The following is a 6,000-nucleotide window of genomic DNA, read 5'->3' on the forward strand; positions in this document are numbered from 1 at the left end:
AATTATATCTAGTATAATGCACAAATACAACTCTATAAATTTATTTTAATTTAAAAGTACTAATATTGATCTTATCAGTGTGTGTGATTAATCCAATATTAATTTATTAGCATCATAAATGAATAAAATTAAAATCAAATTGATTGATATATGTAACTATAGAAGGCATATATCATATTATTAATAGTTCCATTTTTATTTAATTTAAAGATTATCACAAAGATGTGGGTAACCGAAGGTTTCTTTAGTTAAAAGGATCGATAATTGATGAGGATGATATATTTTAGGAATGTAAAATGTATTTAACTTTATATTTATTCACAAAATTATCGTAAATAGAATAGGCTTTAACATAATAATATCTTTTTATATTTATTTACTACTCTGTATACTTAAAGCGTATGCACACCCGTAGAATGTGAAATATGTACAGTATCTATATTATATAATTATTGATCAGCACCATCCTTATGTCGGGTAAAATTTATTTTGTTTCCCACATTTGATTTCAATTTTAAAATAATTCCTGTCTTTTTAATTAATTTTAAATTAGTTTCTTCTGTAGTTAAATTTTTTCATATTATCCCTATTAAGAAAAAAAATATTTTAGTGTTTCACTTTTCATTTTTTATTACAATTTGATCTCTCATACATTAGCTTAGAAAATAATAATTATTTTATTAGAAAATTTATCATTAAACGATTAATCATATGTTTGTGTATATTTAATTTTAAATTTGTTTAGAAATTAATTATTAGTTTAGAAATATATATATATATTAATTGTATAAATAAAAAATATTAAAAATTAGAATAAAGTTATGAGAAATTATTGAAAAAGAGAGAGAGAGAGAAGAAAAATTGAAATAGAAATTGAGAAGAAAGAAGAACACAAATTAATAAAATAATTTAAAAAATAAAAAATGACAAACAAAAAAATCGAAGACACATATTCAATTATATAAAGTTAAGATAATAATTTGATTAATGATACATCAATACAATTATTATGAATTTATTGAATTTCTAAAAATTTTCAAATAAAAGAATGTCTCAATGAATTAAGGAGTTTTATATACCTCATTTTTCATTAGCTGACATATTTATTTTCTTAATTTTATGCCCTAATTTTAGAAGTTTTTTATTTAAACTAATTTCTCCAACTTATTTATTTAAATTTTTTATTTGAAAAAATCAATAAATTCATTAGATACACAATAATTATACTAATATATATCATTAAACTGGTTATTATTTGAGGGCCAACAATAATTTATTTCAATTAAAATGGTTATATTTTTCTAAGTTTTAAAAGTAGAAGGATCAAATTGTAAATAAAAAATTAAAAAGTTAATGCATGATTTTATGGGGGGAAAAAAAGAGTTTCATAAATATAATATGAGAAAATCACTCATTAGAAGGTGGCCGGCTCGAAATATGCGACCTCCTAAGGCAACCCCAAAATCAGCCACGTAATCTCTCCAAATCGATAATGGACCCTGAGGATTAAAACATGTACGTTAGGCTCGTCAGGGTCGTCCCCGACTAAAACTCTCCGACGCTCAAATTAGTTCAGGTCGAGATAGAAATATACGATTAAAAGATACACAGTCGAAAGCAATAAATGCATGTTTCTTCAAATGATTTGTATCTGAGTATTTAACGATACAAATATACATTGTTGACAGGGCCACGTATCACAATCTGGATATTGCCCAGTTCTAATCGAATGGTGTAACAATTTATCCTGTCATTCCGTGTCGGTGACCCACGAGTTGGCATGCGGATCTTCCTGTATTAAGTCTATAATAAAAGGGCTTTTTTGTTTGTTTAGCAAATAATAAAGGTAATCCCATCAGAGGGACTAATTTTTAATAAATTGAAAATATAAAAACTATTTTAAAATTAAAATCAAAAGTTAGGGATTAAATGAATTTTACCCTCCTTATGTCTTGGTCAGTCATTTTTTTTAAATGTCCTCTACATTTAATTGTTTTTTTTTTTTTTCTGTTAGCATCATCTATATTTAAATGTTGAGTCGGAATCTCAAACCATTTGTGCCACGTTCGTAATAGCTTCTACTTAGTGGTGGTAATAAATTGTAAATAGAGTTGGTAAATTAAGCAATAATAAAAATTAAAAGTGTGGGGGAATAAAAGTTAAATGTGAAAAAAATAATTAAAGCTTGAGTGTTTAGAAAAATAATTTAAATATTAATAATTTTGTCAATAAGTTGTAAAAGTTGATGGAAAATTGTTTATTGCTTTTGCCTTAATTAATTTAATTTAAACACTTCAAAAATATGAATTGTAAAACAAAAATACTGTTTTTAATAATAAATTGATAAGTGTTTATTTCATCATTTGTAAACTCATAAGTCTTTGGACTAAATAATTCTGTTAATTCCTTTTGTTTTAAAATTCTCAGTCATGCTATATATCTTTCATGGTTCAACCTTTCTGATTCCTAATCTGTTAATAGATTGTAGATTATTTTTTTCATAAAGGAAAAAAGAAAAGCTATTTATATACTACCTTGTACAATTAATAACATGCCTATTTTACTAGTTAAATTTATTTTAGGGATAATTACATTCTCTTTTTTTAAAATTTGATGCAATTACACGTAAATCTCTTATGATTTGGAAAATTACATGTAGCACCCCTGAAATTTACTTTTATCTAATAAATAAGTCCTTCTATTGGTCGAAATTCATTGAATTTGTTGATATTAACAAGAAAACTGAATGAAAATTAATATTTACCCTCGATTGACTTAATACGGACTTATCATAGGTTAAACAATTTTTTTCAGACTAAACTATCTTTATAACAGTAAAGATATATCTCCTTATATAAATTAATGCGTGAAGACGTATGGATGTAATTTAATCTTAAAAAAGATTTATTTGACATGCAATAAGTCAGTAATAAGTTAATCGGGGGTAAATATAGATCTTTTTATAACAAAACTCGATGAGTTTTGACTATAGAGGGACTTATTTATTAGACAGAAGTAAACCTCAGGGGTGTTAGATGTAAGTTTTTAAATTACAGGGGGTTTACGTGTAATTACGTCAAACTTTACGGGAGGAAGAGTGTAATCATCCCTTTATTTTATATTTGGTGTTTTGTATACTAGGTATCTTGATGATTGTCAAATACCCAATATTTTTAAAATATTGTGTGTATGTAATTATCTAACCAGTATATTTAACAATTGGTGTAGCATTTATAGGACCGTTTAATATTAACGGGATTGTATTTTACCATGGGTCCCATACCTTGACTAGGTCAAATAAATAAATTGGGTAAATCAAGTGTTAAAAAAAAATCAATGAGCAAAAGTATTTAAAAGAATAGAAGGAGTTGAATCATAATTAGTACCTCATCATCATGTTAAAAGACAAAGACAAACATGATTGCAAATGATTTTGCTTCCAAAGAAATGAAAAAGGGCACATGAGAGTGTCATTTGCAAATAGTAGTTTTGTTTACTAAGAGGTTGAGGCCATCACAAATGACAAGTAGTAGGTACACCCAAATTGGCCCATCTCCATACCAAAAGCTAAAGACATAGGAAAGAATATTTCCATACATTAATTGATTCTTGTCATTGTATTGTGGCACATGACTGCCCATCATTTTCCCTTTGCCCCTCCATCATCACACTTCTTTATCCATGTTTTTTTTATTTATTTTTATACAATTAAAGCGTCTATCGTCACGTTTGGTGTCATTACATGTAAACTTCCTATAATTTGAAAAATTACATGCGATAGTCCTGATTTTGTTTATCCTAAATAGGTTCTTTGACTTATATTTATTTATTGCAAGTCAAACAAATGTTTTATAATGAAAACAGCCTTATAAGAATGAAAATATACTTCTTCACATACATTAGCTTATCAAGATGTGTAAATGAAGATATATCTTCTCATATGCATTAGCTTGTGAAGATGTGTAAATGTAGTTTGGTGAGTAAAGATTCGTTTGACCTACAATTGGTTAGTAATAAGTCAATTTGAGGTAAATATAGATTTTTATTCAATTTTTTTTACTAGTATCAATACATTCGGTGAATTTTAACTAATAGAAAGAGTCTATTTATTAAGCAAAAACAAACTCAAGTTACCTCCATGTAATAGTTTATATCACATGAGGGTAGTGTAATAATCACATGTATTCTTTATAAAAGCACCCAATTACATCAAAATATATAGAATCTCATCAATTATCCGAAATAATAAACATAAACTAACTATTGCGTGAATAGGCAAATAGCTACATCTATGAGACCTTGTATATGAACCCAAAGTATTTAGTCTATGATTAGTATATGTAAGTGCATTGTGATTAAATGAATTAATTCATTTTATTGTTCAATTAATATAACTTTTTTTTACAGAAAATACTATCAATGTGGATTCGATCAATAAATTATTTTTTAAGTAAATAAATAATTTTTCTCATATATATTTTTCTAATAAATTTTCTCATATATATTAAAGGCCAAGCTTGTCACAAAAGTTATTTTATTCCATCACTAAATCATATCTTTTTTAATGACTAATCATGTGAATGGAATCAACTAAGAAATGATAATTTCATTGCCGTCTAATTTATTGTGTATACCAATCATAGAAATGATATTCAAATATGTTTCATTTTTTTTTTTATTCTGATTTCATTTCTAAATTCATTCCGCTGCTACTTAATTTCATTCCTATATACCCCTTACGACCTTATCAATTATATCACGTAAACTAATTATTTTGTAAATAAACAAGCGCTCACGTCTATGCGACTGAGTACTTGAACCAAAAGCACTTAAAACCTTATCATTTTGATCAACAATTTTGATCTAGCTCGAATAAGCGACCGCGATCAATGATCTAGATTCAGCCATGTATCTTCCCCAGGTCTGTGATGGGTCCTGAGGAATTAAACAAGTATGTCGGGCTAGTCGGGTTTGTCCCCGATGAATACCCTCTGCGTCCAAGTTAGTTGATAGTCGAGATAGAAATATGCGATCTGAAGTCAAAAAGTCAAAGCAATAAATGCTGGTTACCTTGAGTGAGTCAGACCTGAAGTATTATAGGTCTCATTTGACACTATAGATCAATCCATGCGTCTTAATCTGGGGCTCCTAACTTCAATTGTATTTGTCTCATTTAATATGAATATATATAAGATTAATTTATTGACCGAATTGATTTATTTATCAATTATTACAATTGATGTAATATGTAATCATATATATATATATCTTTAGTAGATGAAAGAAACTATATATGGTAGTGGACAATGTGGACAAGTTTATGCACATCATCATTCAATTTTAATACATTGATAAATTTGTTGTAACAAAAGTGGTCCTAATATTTGAGTTTTGTCCTACCACATCCTTTCTGCGGCTATTCCTTCAGGTTCAGTGCAGGGGGTGGTTATTACTTATTAGGACAAGAATTGATCATTAAGGTTGCTCTGAAAAATCCTTTTCATCCTCGAAATCATCCTCCCCGCATTGGAAAAGGGTAAAACCAAGAAACACAGGGCAAAGCAAGATTGGAAATGTATGCTAGTTTATTCCAATAATCTAAGGTCTTGTTTGGTAGTACAATTGCGCAAGGTAGAATTTACACTGCACAAGATTCGTGTGATAGGTGGTCCTAACAAAATAAGGACTCAGTGTAATAAGGGGTTCGGAGATGCACACTCGCCCTGTTTCGAATGGATTTTTGGAGCCATAACGAGTCCTAAGGGCATTTTGGATCCCGACGCAAAACATATTAAATATATTTTACTGCAAAAATTAATTTACATTTGTGCGTCATAAAATAATTTTCACATAAATAACAAATCAAATATGAAGAAAATAGAATTAAATTAGATTATAGTAGTCAAAGTTGATTCATAAAGAAAATATGAAATATAGGACATTTTCACTATGTTTGGTTTTGTTTTTAACTTGTTTTGGGGTGTTTTGTGGAGATAGAGG

Source organism: Sesamum indicum, linkage group LG7 (genome assembly GCF_000512975.1).
Source record: "Sesamum indicum cultivar Zhongzhi No. 13 linkage group LG7, S_indicum_v1.0, whole genome shotgun sequence".
NCBI classification, from domain to species: domain Eukaryota; kingdom Viridiplantae; phylum Streptophyta; class Magnoliopsida; order Lamiales; family Pedaliaceae; genus Sesamum; species Sesamum indicum.